Genomic DNA, 22,833 nt, shown 5'->3' with positions numbered 1-22,833 from the left:
TCCTCAGTTTCAATTACCAGTGGCCAACCTCGGTCTGAAAATATTAAATGGAAAATTCCATAACTAAGCAATTCATAAGTTTTAAATTGCACACCACTCTGAGTAGCATGATGAAATCTCACGCTGTCCCAATCCATCCTCCTGCCCCCTATCCCCATCCCCAACCACTGACATCCTCTGCTCCTGACACGTGACCATCGACATCGTCATGGCTCCATGACCCAGGATCACCTGAAGCAGATGACCCTCCTTCTGAGGTTCTGTTGGAAGACAAATAGTAGCCTAACACTATGACACAGTGCCTACGTCACTCATGTCACTTCCTCTCATCACGCAGGCATTTTATCATCTCATGTCATCACAAGAAGACAGGTGAATACAGCACAATAAGATATTTAGAGAGAGACCACATTCACATAACTTCTATTACACTATAATTGTTCTGCATTATTGTGAGTTATTGTTATTAATCTCTTACTGTGCCTAATTTATATATTAAATCTTATCATAGGTCAGTATGTATAGGAAAAAACATAGTACCTATAGGGCTCAGTACTATCTATGGTTTCAGGTGTCTACTGGGAGTCTTGGAATGTACCCCCCTTGGATAAGAGGGGGGGCTCTCTGTACCATTTGAGTGTTTGAAGTCCACCTTGACCAGTAGACCAGAGACTGCAGGAGGAGTGGGTTGGCTCACTACTGGATCTCCAGGGTGTGGTCAGACTGACAGGGTTTGAAACCTTGTACCCTCACTTGGCAGCTGTGGGGTTTTGAATACTCAGTCTCAGTTTCTCCAATAGAAAAAATAATATTTTATTACAGGATAACCTTTTTTGTAGGGTTGTTGCAAGGATCAAATCAGAAAACGTAAAGTATTAAATGGAGTGCCTGGCACATAACAGGTGTTCAATTTATATTGGTTATTAGTATATTATCATTGCTTTTAGGATATGTTTACTTATTGAAGGTAAAACTGTATATCTGTTTCTTGAATAATTCTAAATAGTCTTTAGAAAAGTTATTGTTATCCAAGTTAGAACAGCACTTTAAAAACATGTTTTTCACTGATAGCCTCACTGCGTTTCTCCCTAAAAGTTTTTTTTAATTGTCAAATATTTCAATGTAGCCAAGCTAATATATAGTTTAATCTCTGCTTCAGAGGCTGTCTTAGAATATGTTGCATTTATTGATTTGTTATATATGTGTGTGTATATATATATATATATATATATATATATATACACACTTACTTTCAGATGTTTTGAAAAATAATCCACCATTACTTTTTATCTTTTCCCCTGATATTTGAGTTAAATGTATTTTAAACACAGGACAAACTGGCTGGGCCTCTTGACAAAGACATTTTGTTTTTATAAACTTCAACTTTGAAGAATAAGGATATCTTTTCCTTTTTCCTCTCTGTCTGGAAGGAAAGGAAAAAGGGATTTTTTTCCTTTTTGATGGGATTTCCACGGGGTGAGCTTTTTATACCTTTAGCAGGGTCTATACAGTGAAAATACTGCTCTGTGTAAAAGGATTATGACAGCGTACAGATTTTTCACTGTCAAGCACCTTTGGGTCAATGTTTATTTGAAATGAGCTACAGCATTTAAAATAGCCCTGAAGAAGCTGCATACTCTCCTTGACAACAACAACAACAAAGTTTGTATATTAACAGTTGGCTTAACAGTGTCTGGCATAGAGAAATAAAGACGAAAATATACTTCGGCCCTGTAATATTTATAGCATTGCCAGTTTAACCACTGTGCCCTATTTAGGAATATTTTTTGAGTGAGCTTTATATTAATGCCTGAGAACACAGTCATAAGTTGGTGGCAGGGAAGCTCATGCAGCAGAATACATGTTTGTGCTGTGCCATGGAGGACGGAGAGGGAACTCACACTGTAAAAATCCCCCTTAATTCTTATACCCACTGACACAGAGGACATTGATAACAATGGGGTTGCCGCTTAGAAATGCTGTGTCATGCTTTACATGCTTTTGTAAGAAACATCGTCTTTATGAGTTTATAAATGAGAAAGGCGAAGATTCCATTTTGTCATTCTGAGTAATGCATTTCCACATATGGCAGCGACTTGTTTATATGGCCTTCCCACTGTTAGAGAGTGAGCTACTCCAGATAATGCACATATTCCAGATATCTGGAAGCTCAGCTAAGAGGCATCATCACTTTACTCTTTGAATCTTTCTAACTTTCATATAATCTTTGCTCTAAAAGCTAAGAACTAAAAATAATTGCCATTGTACAATAAATCTACTAGAAGTTTACATATCCTCTCTTGATTTACTTAATAGAGTCATGCCTGTTGCAACAGCCTCGTTGGAGACTCCATGTTCTCACATGAGTATCAGTTTCCAAATTGTATTGTGTTAAAATTTGTGAACACGTTGGCATTTATACCAAAGAATGCTAGACTGCCACGTACAAAGCCTTTTTAGTTTCTCCTCTTTCACTTTTTAGCTTTCGGTGCCCTGTCAGCGTGTGTGAGTGTATCTCTAGTTCCATCGCCACTCCCTTGTTTGTTTCTAATTGCCTGTGGATTAGAAAACATTATTAGAATGATTTCCAAAATAATAGTAAATTGGCTTTAAGTGATTACTGAAAAAACTGTCCTATGACTCAAGCATGAGAACTTACAGTTTTTCATTTATTCAACAAATACAAGTTGAATGCCTCCTCTGTGCATGTTATTGGACTGAGGGCAGCTTCTGTTCATTCCCAGTCACCAGGTTCATTCAGGACACTATCAGTCTTTTCCTATATTGCTTCAAAACCTACTATCTGGTCTCTGCCCCCACAAAGCAGCTAGAAGGATTAAACAGAGTAAATCCTGTTACTTACCTGATGTAAATACTTAAGATTTCTGGTTGCCTTCCAGATGAACACTCTGAGTGAATCTGCACTTCTACTCTCATTGCAACTTGGTCACACCTGGCCATTTATATATTCTTTTCTCCCTGCATGAAATGTATTCCCCATGTATTCACCTTACTAATTCTGTCCTTCCTCAGGGAAGCTTTTCTGGTCCCCTTGACTAGAATAAGGTAACCTTTGTATGAGCCAATCTCAATGACTATAGCTGTAGGATTTAAATCTTTAGAGATGATTGAGCGACAACATAGAGAGGTTAATGCCTTTGAAAGAAGATCTTTATTCCTTACACTTTCAGAGAGGAGGGGACGTATTGTGCCATGCAGGGCCACATGGGGAAGCACCAGTGTCAATCAGGATGTAGAAAGGAATGAGGGGAAAGCATAGGGCACAGTCTTTATTGTGTTTTCCATGGGAAGGCAAAGCAGGGCGGGAAAACAGTTTAGGGTTGGCTAGTTTGAATAATTACAGCAGGCTTTGGGGCATAAGGGCGGTCCTAGTTGTCTGGCACCTGGACCTGCATTGATTTAGGGCACGGGAAGTATTGGCTTGGTGGGTGAGAGTTAGATAACAAAGATGTTTGGGGGTATAGAGTCAGGATTGGTTTATTTACATATGAAAGGAGTGCCCTCAGGCATGTTGTTTATCATTTTAGGAATTAACTAGCTCTGGGAGGGGCAATGTCTCTCCAGCCAGAAATCCTTCCCGCTCCACCAAGATGTCAAAATATCATAAAATATAGACAATAAAAAACATGATTAATACACTACCCTGTCACCTACTGTGGGATGGTACATATCTCACTGTGTTGCTTACATCTCCCAAACTTGCTAAATTGTAGGCTTCTTGAGAGCAGAGATCTTGTCTGTCTTGTTCACTACTGTAGCCCCATTGCCCAGGGTAGTGTCTCTTGCTTGGCAGATGCTCAGTAAATATTAGTGGAATGAAAAAAAAAATGAATGGACACCTTTCTATCTGGCATATGTGGTTAGTGTTTCACCTGGAAAGCATAGCATTTTTTTCCAGATACAGATTTTGTTATACCAATCAACTAAGTAAGAAATATTTTTATTTGGTTTAAATGTGAGGGTCTTACTTCTGTCATAACTCTTATTTCACTTGTCACTGTTCATTTATCGTCCATACTCCTGGAGCTCCAAGAGGTTGGGTTCCTTGTTCCCCACATGTAGGAAACCCCAGCATTTAGCAGTGTCTCCATTAAAATCACTCAATTGTGCTTCAGCAATTAAAAGTATTTTACTGCCTACATTGTTGTTTTCACATAGAAAATCCATTAAATGCTCTGAAACAGAAAATAAATAAATAAATGTGAGGCTTGTTTTTTTTTTCCTTTCCAACTCAGTGAAGTTTAATTTGGCTCCGCATAATGCGTATGATTTACAACTCTATAAAGAGATCAACTCATCTCTATGTTCCTTGCGTTAGCCAGTGGTTCTTTACCAGGGGCAATTTTGCCCTGTGGGGGGACATTCCGCAACGTCTGGAGACATTTTTGGTTCTCACAGCTGGCATCTAGCTGGTAGAGTCCAGGGATGTTGCTATATATCCTATAATACACAGAACAGTCCCCTGCAACAGACAGTTATTCAATCTAAAATGTCAATAGTGCTGACATTGAAAAACCTTCTGTTAGAGGGTGATGTGTTTGACCGGTTTACCTAAAAACACCTCACACATCCAACCATGTTCCCTGACTTCTCCACGAAGCAATACAAGCTAAGTAGCTGATATCTTAGAGGTAAAGACAGCAGGCCTGAGGGGAAAAGTAATTTTTAGAGGAGGACACATGGCAAGCTACAAGAGAGGGGTTCAGTATTTCAGCAGACAACATGAAAGGAAATCTAAGTGGATTGATACATAGCATGGTGACACTGAGGTCTGGGCTTAAAATGAACACTGAAATTATAGGCTTTTTATTTTATTTTATTTTTTTTTATTTTTTATTTTTTTTTTGCTGTACGCGGGCCTCTCACTGTTGTGGCCTCTCCCGTTGCGGAGCACAGGCTCCGGAGCGCAGGCTCAGCGGCCATGGCTCACGGGCCCAGCCGCTCCGCGGCATGTGGGATCCTCCCGGACCGGGGCACGAACCCGCGTACCCTGCATCGGCAGGCGGACTCCCAACCACTGAGCCACCAGGGAAGCCCCGAAATTATAGGCTTTTTAACTGAGAGTTAAAAGGTATGACTTTAAGTTAACATAAGTCATGTGGGGGGAAAGGAACAATCATATAGAGCTTGTAATTCCAAAATTGCTCTCTTTAAAACTGGAGTTGTCTTCTTAAGCTTAACATGCTGCCATTGATCAAAGCAATGCTGTCACATCTTTTTGGGATGGTCTTCAGGGCTGTGTCATGCTCTTTTGAATAACATAGGAGAAGTTGCAAGCATTGCCCTTTTAGGCAGGAATTTGCTTTGGGGGGAAAAATATCAAGTTATTTGGACCTATATATGATGAATAAGGAAAATCATCCTTGCTCCTAATACCATGTTCATAAAAATTGAGGACAGGCTATAAACTATATGAATCTGACTTTAAAGGCAATTCTAAAAAGGAGTTTTAGAAATGTCTTGAGCTAAGTCATTGTCATTGGAGTATAACCTCTCAGGATGACCATTTTCAGGAGAAATGCTCATATTGAGGTATGAGTGTTAGCAAAACATTACTTGATATTCATATTGATTTCAGTGCCACAAATATATGTGGAAATAATGCCAGGTTTGCACACAACCAAATTTCTGTCAGCATGAGAATGTTTAGGACAGGTCTTATAGTGCTTTTTATATGTAAAAGTTTAAATTTTTTCTTTTCCCCAGTTTTATTGAGATATATTTGACATATATAATTGTATTCATTTAAAGTGTACAAGATAATGATTTGATATATGTGTATATTGCAAATGATCACCACAGTAAGTTTAGTTAACATCCATCACCTCACATAGTTACAACTCTTTTTCCTTGTGATGAGAACTTTTAAGATCTACTCTTCTAGCACTTTTAAATATACAATATGGGGACTTCCCTGGTGGCACAGTGATTAAGAATCTGCCTGCCAATGCAGGGGACACGGGTTCGAGCCCTGGTCCGGGAAGATCCCACATGCCATGGAGCAACTAAGCCCGTGAGCCACAGCTACTGAGCCTGCGCTCTAGAGCCCACGTGCCATAACTACTGAGCCTGCATGCCACAACTACTGAAGTCTGCATGCCTAGAGCCCGTGCTCCGCAACAAGAGAAGCCACCGCAATGAGAAGCTCGCGCACTGCAACAAAGAGTAGCCCCTGCTCGCCGCAACTAGAGAAAGCCCATGTGCATCAACGAAGACCCAACACAGCCAAAAATAAAATAAAATAAAATACTAATAAATAATAAATAAATAAATAATTTATATATATATATATATATATATATATACACAATATGGTGTTGTTAACTATAGTCACCATACTGTACATTACATCCCCAGAACTTATTAATCTTATAACTGAAAGTTTGTACTTCAGTACACATCATCCGTTTTCTGCACCCAACCCCCCACCTCTAACAACCACCAATCTGTTCTCTGTTAAAGTTTAATTTTTAAGTTGTGATACCACACATACTTCAAAATCTGGGAATTTCTACTTTAGGCAAGGAGGTATTTAAGCTTTTTCCTCAGATGTCAACTTTACTTTGGCCACATAGACCTAATTTAGGATGCCTTTTCAACATCAAATCAAGTGCGTGTCTAGTGTACTTGAGATAAGTTAGTGTTATAGAAGAAGAATTGATAAAACTACAAGTCTACTCCTAGTAGAGTAGCAATGCATCACAGTTTGCCAGGGAGAGACCTGATTTTAAAATGGGAAGTCCTGCTTCCTGGGAAACCCCTTAGTCCTAGGCAAATCGAGATGGTTACCAAATTCCCAGTCACTTAGCTAACTCCTCTGTTCTTTTTGGACTATCTACAGTGAAAACAAAACAGTGCCTTCCCATAATAAATAAAGGAAAAGGACATACCCCTATTGGGAGTAGCATAGCAACTCAAGTCAAACAGCAACATATGTTAGCTGAAAGTAGGCTGAGCTAATGGCTAACTTTTATGCTGATTCAAACTGAAGTCAGAAGTTCTATTTCATGGCAATGCTGCAGGCCATGTTTTACCAGCCAATAACAAGAACAACAGCAATAACAAAAAATAAAATAAATTTTACGTTTCAACCATCATGCTTATCATATTTGTTTTGGTTTTTAGGAGAGCTATTTTGACAACTAATGTCCTTGGGCAAGGAAATAATAGGTTACTTAGTTCTTCAATGGCTTTGTACAGTGGATCTAGCAATTATATACAATGCTTAAAAAATGAATTATGGTGGAGTTTAGCTGAAAGTTAACATTAAAAATATACATCATTGAGGGGGCATTTAGGGTTATGCAGATAGGAAAGCAGATGTTGTGGCAGTGAAGCACTGGGGTCCGGAAGAGCTGTGTTGGCATCCTGCCTTAACTGGTGTACGACTTTGAACTAGTTGTTGGCCTCTCTAAACCTCAGTTCCTTCATGAAACAAACAGGCACAATTATGGTACTTATCTCCTGGAACTGCTGTTTATTAAATGATAATGAATGTACAATACTTAATACTGTGCCCAGCATGTAGTAAGCATGAAATAAATGTAAACCATTATCATCTGCACCTGCCAAAAGTTTCTGTAATAGTATATTCCGACTGTATTTAAGAGTCATGCTATTTCTTTAATTTCTTATTTCCTATCCATTACTCTTTGTAGAAGGATCTTGTTCAAGAAATATACAAAGAACACAAAGAATTCTGATAAAAGATGTTTTGCTATGTATCATTCTAGGTTCCAAAGATCAATATAGTGTTACTCTAAGAGAATATTGATAGGAAAAAATCACCCATGACACAAAACCCTTGGCTGTCCCAAATCAGGATAAGTTAAAGAAAGAAAAAAAGAAATTCTAAAAACTAAAACCAAACAATTGGAAGAAAAAAAAAGAGTCAGTAAGTATTAGATCCAGATTTGAACTACTAGTGTATCGTGCAAGCAACTTTATGTATACCTTAGGCGAGAGCCATTGAGACATCTTACTTGGGACAAGAAAGCAACGTGTGTATTAAGATAAAGATGTTAGAAACCAAGCAATAACAACCCAAGATAGTTGCTACACAGGTTTTAAAAAGGAAGATAATGTGCCCCAAATTGTCCTGTATAATTATCTCCAAAGTTCCATAACATGATGACTTCAAAACTAGTGTGTTACATATATGTAATTGAAATAGTCAACAATTTGTCCCTCAAAAGTTTCTCTTACGGCTGTTTTGAAAGCAGATATTGACTGAATAGTTTAATACTGTTTAAAACCATTATCAGGAAAATACCTCGAAAAAGCAAGATATGACTTTGAAGGTTTAGAAAGAAAGGTAAGACATGAGGCAAAACCAGCACTTTCTTGCCAAATGAGGGCTCAAGATGTGCTGTTTGGTGAGCTCCAGTGCTATTTGGAATACAGCTGACAGATGATTAGGAGAGGTCACTGACTATCTCATTTTTTCTGTGACCCAGTTTTAGAAATCTGCCACCCAGAATGAAGAGAACAGCTCTCAAAGGATTCCACACTCTGGCAATCAGACCCCGGGTTAGCCTCTGCTTTCCTACGTGAGCCTCCACATCATCTGCTCACTCTCTGTTGCATTCTAACCGTAAATTTAAGGCAGTAACTGGTTATTCTTTTTATGTTCTTTAAACTTTATTTGAATGGGTACAGTGCATTTTCTGTCTTCATTAATATTGTTGGAGACTGTAAAATCCTGAAAAGTCACACTAAGGTATGTTAGTCTCCTTATAATTTCCTCTAACATTTCAAATTCATCATAAAATAATTGAGCATGTTCTCTTTGCTAAATGTCTTATGTAAAGTGCTGAGAGAGTGCCATGGGTATTTTAAGAATGAAATCAATAAAAGGTTTTCTATTTTTCTGTAAAAATCAGTATGGTTAGAAGAAATACATTTAGGCTAGGACTTTTGGGTCAAGCACTTAGAGTTGACCAATTTTTTACTGAATTGATTAGTTGTCTTACTCTTGTAAAGTTACAGCCAAAATTTTTAACCAAACACTCTTCTTAATCTCTCTGTTCTATCAAGATGAGGTTTTTTTTTCTGCTGGTGTTTCAGGTTTTATAACAGATCACATTTTTACTTGGTTTCAAATCAGTTTAATTCATCTTTAGGCAGACTGACTGAATTCTGTGAACTTCAGAGTCTCTGGTGATAAACTTCTCTGTCATCTCTGTATTATCTCTTTTACAGCCAGATGGGGAAAATGGTTTACATCAGGCACAATGTATATTTGAACAATAAGGTCACAAGCAGAGATGTATTATCTTTTATGGGCAGTGAGACATGTAACGTGTTACAGCCTTCCCCTTTAAGCTACATAACAAATGGGACACAGCACTTTGTTTTTATGCCTGGATTCCCATACGATATTATTTTCTAAGCATGCTCATGTTAACAACCTGAGCCTATTTAAAGCAGCATTTCCTCTTAAAGTGTAGAGGAGGAGGATGACCTTCATTCCAGTCCTCTTAAGTTTGATTAAAGCCACCCGAAATAAGTTTATTGCCTCAAACTCTACTCTTATCCTCTGTGTCTTAGGTTCTCTTCCTCTCTCTGTATGGGAGGAATCAGCATTCTATTAAAAGGCCTGGCCCAGAAGGAGGAATCATCACACTTCTGATTTTGGATCTATTCCCTTGTCAAAAGACAATTTTGAACTATGTGGAAAAGTAAAACAATTTAAGGGAATGGAACAGTTTAATTCTAGCATGTGGAATATGTTTTAAGTTCTGGTAGGAAGTGCTTCCATAGCACATATTTTTTTTTTTAAAGAAGGACAGTGTAGCTTAGGAATTGGCATGATTTAAATAATAATGAGAGACAACATATAATTATCACCATAACCTAACTTGCTTTTTCTTTAATGTCACCCTAGTTTTGGGGATCTGATTACGTTTGGCACTTCCAGCAAAACATAAATAATTTTAAATGTCTATAATAGTCCAAAAGAATACTTCTTTGGCTAATTAACTCTGGAAGCAAAAGAAAATAAAATAAACAACAAAAATAAACAACAGAAAAAAACCTCTTCTTTTCCCTCTGTAGAATTGTTTAAAGAGAGGTTCAAAGTGTTTGGTTTAGAGCTCTGTTTCACTTAATGTTTCCAACGGTGGTTTATGAAAGATGGAATTCTTGAAGTTCATTAATGGCACTAATATGGTCCAGATTGTTAAGATCTTGATTCATAGGAACAAAATTAAGAACAAATTAATCAAATACAGGATAAAAATCAGCAGTAGGATTAAAAAGCAAATTTTCTTAAGGAAGAAAAGTAGCAGCTGGGACACACGATGCTCAGGAACCATGTTTTACCATGGCTGAGTGGTTCTCAAACTCAAGAGTGGATCACGGTAATAACCTGGGGGCTTGTTAAACCAAAGATCACTGTCTCCCACTCCACACATTTCTGATTCAGTAGGTCTGGGGTAAGGTCCAATAATTTGCATTTCTAGTAAGTTCTAAGGTCCAGGAACCACAGTTTGAGAACTATGATTCTACCAAAACAGGCTCTCCTGCGGTCACAGTGTAAACTGAGCACTCTCCTGCCCCGGGTAACGTCCCTCTGCTGCCCCAAAATGAAAAGGGGGCATTTTCTCCTTTAAATACCACATTCCCGGAATCATGATCATTGCTCACTTTCTCCACCACATTTGTTCCCTAATTGTACATAGGACATTCATATAAATATACAAGTTTTTATTACAGTGTGAAAGAATTGATGTATTATATGTCAATTTACAATGAAGGTAAATTACAAACACACCATGTCATGTTACTTGGTTAACTTGTCACAGGCTTAAAGTATTGAATAAGCACTTAGACTTGCTTCTCTCTGGTTAGCAGTAAAGGATCTTTCTAGATCTAACCCACTGGAGAGTTTTAAAATAACAAAGCCTGGGTCCCATTCCAGATGAATTACATAAAAATCTCAGAATGGGGACCTGGTAATTAAATCCCTTTCAGGTAGTTCTAGTGAGTAGCCAGGGTTAAGAACCATTGGTAACTCTAACCATGTATTCTCACTGGTTATCAGTGAAGTGAGATCACCCCCATGGGGGTAAAAATTAGTTCTCTAGGGGCAAAAAAATACCTTAGCTGTTATACTGGTTTGTGGGCCTCCAGAGGACCACAGCACGTACACATGTGTGTAGTATATCTGTAGCATTAGCATTTCATGGGTTGGGGACAATCAGGAAAAAAGACTCCCTTAGAAAATGATCATGAAAAAAGGTTGAGAAATACTACCCTAACCCTGGTAGACTGCTGTTAGTTTTCAATACTTCAACTTCCCTCTAAAATGGAACACAAATCTTTTTGGGTGCTCTTATAGATATTGGTAGGGAAAAATAGCATTTAAAAATTCTACTGGGCTTCCCTGGTGGCGCAGTGGTTGAGAGTCTGCCTGCCGAGGCAGGGGACACGGGTTCGTGCCCCGGTCCGGGAAGATCCCACATGCCGTGGAGCGGCTGGGCCCGTGAGCCATGGCCGCTGAGCCTGCGCGTCCGGAGCCTGTGCTCCGCTACGGGAGAGGCCACAGCAGTGAGAGGCCCGTGTACCGAAAAAAAAAAAAAAAAAAAAAAAATTCTACTACATGTTGATCACCTAGCTAGGTGCTTTTACATATAGTATCGAGTAATGCTATCCTGCATTTTTCCTCTAGAATGTACATAAAAATTATAATTAGTTTTGTTTCATTCTGGCTTCATAATATTTATATTGAAAATAACTCCTGTCTTCATGAAGCTTACAGAAAAATTCCATTTGAATCTGTAAGGCAACCAGGTGGCTTCAAATTGCTTTCACTCTAAACCACTATCAAATGCATGTAATGAAGTTCAGAAAACAACATTCCATTAAAAGAAATCACAATAGAAAACAACCTCCATATCCTTGTCTCAATAGTATATTATTTATCTAAAGAATCATAGAAAATTATTATTTCATTAATTTACGGTAATACGGCTTTACAGTATAACTTAAGACTTGAATATATAGTATATTTGTAGTATAACTTTGCTACAAAAAGGCAAGTATATTAAAATATATATATGGTTGCATGTATTCTTTTGCTATTTGCAAGGGTATGGATTTGTTTTAAATATACTCAGGATCTTGTTTATATTCAGATATGGTAAGGCCAAAAGATCGGGAGATAATTGCCATTGAAAAGATACAGTTGATCCTTGAACAAAGTGGGAGTTAGGGGCTCCAACCCTCCTTGCATTTGGAAATCACGCATAACTTATAGTCAGCCCTCTGTATCCACGGTTCCTCATCCTTGGATTCAACCAAACATGGATCCTGGAGTATTGTTGTATTTACTGTTGGAAAGAATTCTCATATATGTGAACCCACACAGTGTTGTTGAAGGGTCAACTGTAGTTTGTCACTCACAGTTCCCAAGGGGAGGGGACATGCCATACCATGAAGGGCCACATGGGGAACAACCGGGGTTGGTCAGGAGGAGGGGCGAGAGGGAGACCTTGGGCAAAGCCTTTACGGTGCTTTCCAGGGAGGGAATGGGCAAGGCCAGGTGAGCAGGTTTAGGATTGGATAGTCTGGATGATTTTGGAGGGCTCTGGATTATCAAGGTGGCCCCTCGCTGTCTGGTACCTGGTCCTGAGCTGATTAGGGCAGAGGAATGCTGCCTCCTGGAGCGCTGAACAGAGGAGGCAGGTGGGGGTGTGCGCTCAGAATCGGTTGCTCTGCATCAACATTGTGCTCAAAGGCAAAGCACGTTGTTCACTATCTCTAGGAATTAGCTAACTTGGGAGAGGCAGTCCCTCTCTAGTCCGTGAGGTCCTCGATGTTAGAGTATCAAGAATATAGAAGATAAGAAGATACAGTTAATGTAGTTAAATATAGTTAATACAGGGTTGTGTCCCAGAAAGTCAGAACCATAAACTAAACCAGCTGTGGAAAAGGAGAAAGATATTCAAGTGTGCAAATAATGTAAGGTCCATTTCTGGACTTTACAAATGGACTCTGAAGGTCCATTTCTACACAAGTACGTAGAAAGTTTTACCCAAGTATAAAGTTATTCAAGGCTTCATGCTATTGCATAGATAAATCTAGAAAAATCACTAGTCCTAAACAGTGAGATATGTTGGGAGGGAGCTGGGGGAGGGAGGATTTGACTGACATTATGGCCTAATTAATTCTGTCCCCTGTCTTCTTTCTCTATGTACTTGGTTTGTGCAGAGACAGAATATAAGGATGGAAGTTCAGAGCAGACACTTTCTGTTACCAGACAGGACCAGTACATAAAGAGATAGCAAGTTTGTTGCGGCACAAGTGTGAAAATATATAGCTTCCAAATAGGACCAGGAGTTTTATTACTGCTGTTATGTTATTTTTACTGTTCAACAAAAAGAAGGCAACATTGTATCCTGAAAAGAAACTAAAGTGTACAGAAAAGTGGGCCAGGGCTGGAATTCTAACTCAGCTGTTTACTGTGTAATCTTGGGCTATATATGTTACTTCTCCAAACATAAGTTTTTTCATCATAAAATGCAAATTATATCTAGTCTTGAGATTGGAAACAATTAAGAAGCAAAACATAGGAAACAGATGAAGATTTAAATAGAAAAACTTTTAAAAACTAAAACTGAATTTGAGGATGTGGCCAAGAGATTGGAAACAATTAAGAAGCAAAACATAGGAAACAGATGAAGATTTAAATATAAAAACTTTTAAAAACTAAATTAAGGGCTTCCCTGGTGGCGCAGTGGTTGAGAGTCCGCCTGCCAATGCAGGGGACACGGGTTCATGCCCCGGTCCGGGAAGATCCCACCTGCCGCGGAGCGGCTGGGTCCATGAGCCATGGCCGCTAAGCCTGCACGTCCGTAGCCTGTGCTCCACAACGGGAGAGGCCACAACAGTGAGAGGCCCGCGTACCGCAAAAAAAAAAAAAAAAACTAAACTAAATTAAGCTGAATTTGAGGATGTGGCCAAGGTGGATAGACATAATGAGCTTTTTTTTTTTTTTTTTTTTCCGGCCGTGCCTTGCGGCTTGTGGGATCTTGGTTGCCTGAACAGGGATTGAACCAGGGCCCTGGCAGTGAAAGTGCAGAGCAGTCCTAACCACTGGACCACCAGGGAATTCCCAGCCACTCTTCTAAACTTATCACATGATCTAGCTGAGAACAGATCCTGGGTAAGGTGTCTCCTGAGCTGGGAAGAGCAAGAGGAGGTGTGACTTGAGCTGGGCTTGCCCAGTCCCTGCTCCCAGTCTCAACCACCAGGCAAGGCCCTCTTCCTCCTCCTCCAAGAGTGAGTGAACAGTGGTAAAGAGGAGACAATAGGTCCCCACCTCCCCACCCTGGAAAAATTAGAAGTGGGGGCAGAAATCTCCCTATACCACTTTGAAGATGATTATGAAGATAGACTACAGATAAGATATGCAAGATGCCTAACCAGAGCAATAGGCATTTTCAGTAGAGATAAATTCACCAAGACTTCATTTATCATATATAGTTTATTCCTTCTTCTGGTATTGAATTTAGTGAAATAGCTCTCTTTTTTTCTCTTATATAATATTCAACACTAAACTTTTTATTTATGAGAAAAGGGGATATTCTGTCTGAATCCGAGTTACTTGTAATTATGTATTCTGAATTAACTCATTGATTTTACATATAATTCTCAAATTCCATTCCAGTAAGAGTGTAGATTGGTAAAAAAAAAAAAAATGCCAGAAATAATGTAATAGCAATCTGCAAACACAAGTATTAAATCTTACTATTCAGTTGTTTTGTTGGTATTTTAGTTGATCACATTGAATGGTAGGTATTTAATTCATCTTTCCAGATAGAACAATTAGGCACCTTCTCATTATTACACATACAAGTCAACAAAGGAGAATTTGGTAGCTTTCAACAATGATACTAACATATACTATTTATGAAGTGTTTTATAAAGTTTCAGGCACTGTGCCAGGTGCTTTATAAAGCTTTATTTCTAGTCCTACAACAACCCCGGAAGGAATTATTATTATGCCAATTTTATAGAAGAGAAAACTGAAGTTCAGAGACGTTGAGTAATTTTCAAAGTTGTAGATACAGATTGAAACTAGCAAAGTCAGAATTCTAACGCAGAACCCTGCAAAGCCTACATTTTTTCCTTTAAATAAGTCCTTCTGCCTCCCCCCCACCCCAAGAACCTAAGGTGAAAAGAAAGAAAACAAGGTTGTAGTTCCATTAGCATAACTAATAAGTGACCTTGGCACTTCATTTAACGGAAGTTTTGTAATAAGGGGTAGGAAGACAACCCTTTTTTAACCCTCACATATGAGTTTAAACACATGATTCATTTTGAGCTAAAATGTTTAGCTGATTCATCCAAACTATGTTGAAGGTTCAGAGAAAATGATAAAAGTTCTCCTGCATTTATTATAATTTGAAGCTTTTAATGGGCACACCATTGTTTCTAAAGTTCACCAATACCCTGTACTTCTCCTTTCATAGGATTCATCACATTGGGACAGGATAGGTGCTCATTATTCATTGATTATTTGAATGCACTAATTAATGACAAAGGCATAGGGGTCTCAGAAGTGGTGTTAGAGGGTATTAACTTCAGGCAAGAACAGGAGAGATTCTGCAGGACCCAACCTTTCTCCAACTATAGCCATTCCTTTTGAAAATCAAAAATTGCTCATAATTGTGCACACCATGAAGCTTTGAACACTTTGTGCCATGTATAATACCTATTGTTGTATTTTCATAATTTTCATGTGTAACTGCAGAACCACCCTGCTTATTATAGACTCCTAGGAATTAATATAGACTGCCAAAGATCACCAAAGTGAAGACCATAAGCCAGCGTGAAATTGAGTATTGATGAGCTCCATGGAGAATCAGAGGTACTGATCTCTCTTGGTCCTCTCCAGTGAATTTTTCTCCCCAACAAAACTGAACTCCTCTGGGCTTGGTGAAGAATGCATTAGAATGCAGAAAGGTGGAGCAGATCCTGTGTCCCCCTCACCCCTCCCAGAAGGCCAGGATTCCTGCTCAGGTCCTTGTCCATCTCCCCTCTCCTGACACATGGCCCATATCTGTCTACATGGTGTCTATAGCTTTCTCCTCAGATTCTGCCTGTAACTTCTCCTTAGCATCACCAATTATGTATGCTCTTCTCATATAGGTTTTACTGTGTTATGTTATAAAATCACGTTTTTATTTCAGTGTTTTAAAAGATTTAAGTACATAAGTTTTCATGTAATCATATTTTACCATCTGTACACATCTTTAAAACAAAAGAAGGTGTTTTAAAAAAAAGGCAATTTGGCTACAGATGTGCCTTAAATGTCTTCATCATTTAAGTGTTTTTTTTTTCTCCCCCATTTCTCTCTCTCTCTCTTGTTTTTAACTTCAGGAAGATTATTCATGGGGAAAGTCCTAGATCCTATTTCCAAACCGAACACAAATTGTAATACAAAGCATCCTTTTATATAGACTCATTGCCATTTAGGGAATATTTATGTCTCAAATGGGAAAGGATGTTCAACTAAAAATGGGCATTTCTATTCTGGTCAAAGTCTTAACTGAAATTAAGTCTGCTGCCCGTCTCTCTGTCTTACAAGAACACTCATGTTAAGTCAGGAAAAGAATGAGAAGCTGAAGGAACTCTAGGCATAATTCAGGCACAAAACTGAGCTAGAGAGAAACATATATATATTCTTGAAATAGATGGTATTTCCACACTCCCCAAATTTACTGGTTAGTTGATTAACTATTTTTTCAGATATATAGATATAGATGTTGATATAGATATAATGTGTGTGTGTACAGATAGATAGATATGTTTATCTATCTATCTATCTAGCTATACGTGGGGAAATATATAAGGAAGAATAATAGCTAACACTTACAAAGTACTTATTATGTGCTGGGCACTGTCTAAGCATCTTACACATATTAACTCATTGAATCCCCATGATAAGTCTATGAGGAGAGTATAATATTATCCACAGTTTTACAGATGAGAAAACTAAGGTGTAATAAAATACATTGCCCAAGATCACATAGATAGTAAGTGATGACTTGAGCCCAGACAGTCTTGCTCTAGACTTCATACGCTTTACCACCATGCCAAACTGCTTCTGTTGTCAGAGAAGGTACAACATAATGGGAAATTTAAATGTTCACATGTGAGAAGCTAAATGATAACTCAGTTCCACAATAAGAAATGTCCCACAATAGTGTGTCTTAGGTGGCGCATGGGCTCTGAGGCCATGAGAGCTGCAGATTTAGAGAATGTTTCCCTTGCCTATTTTACTCTGGACTGAAGTAACCAGGAGAAGCTTTTTAGGAAGAGAAGAATTGAAGAATTGGGCCTTTTTAACTGGAAGAATTGGATGAGAGAACAGAAGGCATTCTAGGTGAGAGGAAGGGCTTGAGCCAACATTCAGAGATCAAAATGAACAAAGCATTACTATAGGGGAGGAACTGGAAGACCAGCCTAACCAAAGCAACAGGTTCAAGTAGAGAAAAACAGATGTGTTTCCAAAGGTTGCTTAAATCCAGATGTTACAAGGATGTGACTCTCAGGCAAAGAATTTGGACTTCATTTCATAGATAAAGCAGAGCTGTCTTAAGAGGTCAAGTGCAAGAGTGGGAAAGTAAAAAAAGTATTTGGGGAATACAAATTTGGCAACCATGTGCAAGAATAGAAGGGATAAGAAAAAGGAAACAGGGCCTTACTCAGAAGTTTGTACATTTTTCAAGATGAGGGCCTGTAATTCAATAGATATATTTTGAATAAATAAAAAAGAAGGCATAATACATTCTAGAACTATTACTAAGGAAATAGGAGGAATTGTATGAACTGTTCTGGAAACCTAAGGGAAATCATCAAAGATTATTTCAAAGGTTTTTAACCTGGGAAACACAGAGTAAGATGGAATCCAGATGAAAAGTAGATACAAACTGGAAATGAGGAGAGAGATTAGGGGTTTGAAGACAGATTCAGAAGCCATCTCCATAGATGGGGACTGATTTTGAAGAGAGGCTAGGGGACTGATAAGACCGGAGGTAATGTCCATGTATGAGGAATACGAAGCGGAAGAAAAGCTCTTGAAGGAAACTGAGAAGATGCAGTTATTAAAGTAGAGGCTGTGGAGAATCGGGATGGTATAAGCTTTATGGAAGCCGAGGAAGGAAGTGGTTTCAAGAAGTAAATTGTGGCCAACAGCTCTAAGAGTTGCAGAGAGGAGGAAGAGACATGAGAACACAGAAAAAGTTACTGGACCAGCACACTCACATTACACAATGTAGATATAAGTAGTCACAACTTCATTCTTTTAGCTTGTAATTACCGTAATTTTGTCAACATCACCATTACTCCTGCCAGCGCGTTTCCCGCCGCCGGGGTCAGGGGTCGGGGTTCGGGTCGCGGGGCGGAGGGAAGAGCGGGCGGGAGGGAGGCGCCAACGCCAGACGCCGAGGCAGGAGCTGCGACCGGCTGCCGGGAAGCCGCGTCCACGGAGCTCGCCGAGCCGCCGCCGCCGCGCTCATGGCGGCCGCCAAGGACACCCACGAGGAGCACGACACGTCCACCGAGAATGCCGACGAGTCCAACCATGACCTCCAGTTTGAGCCCATAGTTTCTCTTCCTGAGCAAGAAATTAAAACGCTGGAAGAAGATGAAGAGGAGCTTTTTCAAAGGCGGGCCAAGCTGTTCCGGTTCGCTTCGGAGAACGACCTCCCGGAGGGGAAGGAGCTGGGTACAAGGCATGTCAAGCTGCTGAAGCACGAGGAGAAGGGGACCATCCGCTTCCTCATGCGCAGGGACGAGACCCTCCAGACCTGCGCCAACCACTGCATCACGCCGGTGGTGGAGCTGAAGCCGAACGCGGGCAGTGACCGCGCCTGGGTCTGGACTACCCACGCCGACTTCGCCGGCCAGCGCCCCAAGCAGGAGCTGCCGGCCATCCGCTTCCTTAACGCCGAGAACGCACAGAAATTCGAAGTTTGAAGAATGCAGGAAAGAGATTGAAGAGAGAGAAAAGAAAGGAACAGGCAAAAATGACAGTGCCGAGAAAGTAGCCGAGAAGCTAGAAGCTCTTTCGGTGAAGGAGGGCAGGGAGCCCGAGTACGAGACCAAAGTGGCGGCTGAAGAGGAGCAATGAGTCGGCCCCCGTTGTGTCCTTTCTCCCTGTCTTTTCCCTTTTTCTTTTTTTAAATTTTGCCCTGCCCTCTTCTTTTTGGTTTGTTTTTATTCTGTTTTGTTTTTACAAGGGACTTTATATAAAGTACTGGCCTCCAATATTCAGGTTGTTTTTTTCTAAGTTTTTGCCCTAATGAAAACGACTTCAGAAAATCCGTTACCCAGTCGTGAGAATGTACTGTGCTAACTTTCTTTTCCATAGTGGAAACATTTATCTGTAGTCATCAAAATAGCAAATAAACAAAACATTTGTTGAACCTGAAAAAAAAAATATTCCTTATTGGGTAAATCAGTCCCTACTTAGACACCCAGTCAATCAATAATGCTTATTGAGCACTCATAATAAAACAACAGGGAGGAAGCTTGGTGGGACAGATGGAAGCAAGTGTAACTCAACAGTAAAATAAAATGGTTTCTAAGCCATAGAGCTTGGGTGATCTTATTCCTTTTCTTTAGGTACATGGAGAATAGATGCAGGAAGATAACATGGTGATAAAAAGCTTATGAACTCACTCACAATAGGTCCAAAGAGTGTCCTGGCAAAGGTCTTTGAAACTGGGATCTTTATTTGGAAAAACCATTCCCCACAAACACAGGAGGCACCTCCCAAGGGAAGTTCCCTGTGATCTTCCATGTCAGGGACCTAGTGGATGCTGCTGACTTGAAAGGCTCTTGAGAATTAGTGAAGAGAATAGGTAGGCTGGGGTCCATCAATACACCCACCCATGCATTTGGGGGCCATGTTTCACATCTCTCTGGTCTTCATTCTGTGTGGCCTAGTATGTAAGAGAATGTGCCTGGGAATCGGATCTGGATTCAAACCCCAGCTCCTCCGTTTATCAGAATTGTGGTTTGGAAAGCCATTTAATCCCTCTGGACTTTATTTTTGTCCTCTGTGAAGATGGAGTAATAACTCTATATCAAAGATTATTGTTAAATGCTCTGTTCATGTGACACTAAATACATGGTAGCTACTCTAATTACTATCTGAGGAGGTCTGATGCAAACAATGGTGATTATCCTAGTTGATTACGAGGACTGAGTAGTGTCAGAAAAATCGCAATCCTGATTCCCTTTACTACATGATAAAATGACTTGCAACTTTAAACTTTTTCAAAGCACTTTCGTATCTGCTAATACATGTTATCCTTACAACAAACCTTCGAATGTGTGTGTGTTCGTTATTGCTCCTATTTTGTAGATGGAGAAAGAGGGCCTCAGAAGGGGACAAGGACTTATTTCAGTCACAAAAGGGAAAGGTCACAGAGTCTGCACTGGAACCCAGGGCTGCTCACTCCTGTCAGAGCCTGATGGGAAAAGCCAAGAATCTGCCGCCACTTTTCTTGCCAAAATACCCCTCCACTTATGTAGTGAACACAATGCAGAGATGAGTTAATTCTCTAGTCACATCAAAGAGCTGCTTGTTGAACTTTCGACTTTTGGCAAGTCGTGCATCATTTCTTAGCTTCAGCAATTCCTTGACACTTTTCCTGCTTTAACTTTTATTTTTCAAGGCACTTTTCAATTTACTCTGTTGTGTTCTCGAATAGTAGGCATTGTTTTCATCCTTTCTGCATCTCAAAAAAATGTGGTTTGTTTATGTTTCCATTAGTTGACATTACCATCCAAATGCTTATTCAGATCAGAATATTGGTTTGGATATATGTGGTGCGTGTATGGTAGTGGGGGTGGTGGGAGGTGATCTCAAAGATGTTCAGACATGTCATATTACTTTAAATCCTCCGATTTTAAGGATAAAGTGCACTTGTCTTCAACTTCGTACACCAAGTTAATTGACTGGTCCATTACTTAGTAGATTTTGTACTTGATTGGGAGGTGTAAGGCCCTAGACAAGCAGAACTCAGCCTTATATAGTTTTGTTTACCCCTTAGGACCCTGTGGCAGGTAGGAGTGAGGGTGGGAGATGGAGGAGAGGGTCAAAAGTACAAGACTGCAAGCAATGAATCCATCTCCAGTGGAGGGGATGAGGATCCTGAATAGCTCCGCCCTACAACTTGTCCACAGTTGTGTGAGCCCAGGGAAACTATAGAGAATTCTTCAAGCCTCCTCTTGCAGTCTTCAATCATCTCAGGAAACAGACTGCTTCAGTCATCGTTTTCCTTCTAGAAGGAAGATGACTAGAAGAAAAGTTGAAACTTTCCCTCAAATTGCTCCCCCTAGAGTTTTTGAGAGGTAGGACCTAGAGTACCTTGCCATCCAGTAAGAGAGCCACACCTGGGGGTGCGGGGGAAGGACTAGTGTTCCTGCATTCTGATGCCATACATTCATTTTACTCTGATTTAAAATGTATTTCTCCAAGTTACCAATTTTTACACTGTAAGACAGATGACATTTTGATCCTGCATGATATATTTCTATTCAAAGGGTTTTAGGATATATTTGTTCATTAGTATGTAAAGCTGAGAAGTATTGACTCTAAAGTTACTGGTAACACTGAATCTATTATTTTTATGAAAAGACAATGAATATATTTTCCCCCGGAGTGAAGATATATTTTCCGTTACCATATCAGGGCATCAGAGGAAAGCAGTTTCCTTGAATCATTACTCTCCGTCCCTTTCACTTCACTGACTAATCACAGAGATTTGAATCCTAAATTTAACGTTGGAAGTTTGCTACAAGTTTCAAAGAATTTGCTAAATAGGTTTCAAATGTTAGTCCTTTGTGCCTTGGGAATAAAGAATTAAAAGAAGAGTGATGGTTACTTTTATAGTAAAAACTTGGCACAAAATAAAACATTTTTTTTTTCTTTCTCTTTTTTCCATGTGCTCACCTAAAGCAATAAACGTGTGGATGATTACCTCTGAGTTTTTCCAACAAGCTCAAGGAAGTTTAATGGCCTGAACAATGTGCTTTTTAAGAAGATCACTGTAAACATTCATTTCAATTCAAGGAGTATCTTTCAAAATTATTCTGGGACAAATATGGTGCAAAGAAACATGAGAGAGAGAAAAGAAACAGGAACCCCAGGCTCTCGCTCTAGTCGTCTGTGGCCCCTGCACTGTCTGGCTGTTCTTTCCTAGCTCTTCATCCTCTACTAACTTCTGTGTGTTGGAGTCTCCAAGGCGCTGTCATTGGAGTGCCAGCCTTGGAGCAAGCCTTTTGTCTTCTCTATCTGTACTCTCTCCCTAGGTGTAGTGGGTTGAGTGGTGGCCCCAAAGAGATATGTCACCATCCTAATTCCCAGAATTTGTGAGGGTTACCTGATTTTGGAAAAGGGATCTTTGCAGAGGTAATTAAATTAAGGAATTTGAGATGAAGAGATCATCCTGTATTATTCAGGTGGGCCCTAAATCCAATGACAAATGTCCTCATAAGAGAAACACAGGGGAGATTTGGCAGACAGAAGAGGAGGCATTGTGACCAAAGAGGTAGAGCTTGGAGAGGTGTGGCCAAAAGGCCGCAGTCAAGGATTGCTGACAGCCACCGGAAGCTAGAAAAAGTGAGGAATGGATTCTCCCCTAGAGTCTCCAGAGGGAGTACAGCCCCTACAGACACCTTGATTTTGGACTTCTGGCCTCCAGACTGTGAAAGAATACATTTTTGTTGTGTTAAGCCACCAGTGTGTACTCAGTTCGTTATATCATCCACAGGAAGTTAATACACTAGGGA

General features: G+C 39.7%; 1 protein-coding gene and 1 pseudogene across 4 annotated transcripts in view; both read left to right on the top strand.

Moving 5' to 3' along the window:
* Positions 1 to 22,833, top strand: part of SYNPO2 (synaptopodin 2) — a 171,855-nt gene that overhangs the window by 45,475 nt on the left and 103,547 nt on the right. The gene's annotated exons all lie outside the window — the stretch shown is intronic.
* On the top strand, positions 18,475 to 20,510 carry LOC137223456 (ran-specific GTPase-activating protein pseudogene; annotated as a pseudogene).

The sequence above is a fragment of the Pseudorca crassidens genome, chromosome 4 (assembly GCF_039906515.1).
Source record: "Pseudorca crassidens isolate mPseCra1 chromosome 4, mPseCra1.hap1, whole genome shotgun sequence".
Classification (NCBI taxonomy): domain Eukaryota; kingdom Metazoa; phylum Chordata; class Mammalia; order Artiodactyla; family Delphinidae; genus Pseudorca; species Pseudorca crassidens.
This window is presented reverse-complemented; position numbering and strand designations above follow the sequence as displayed.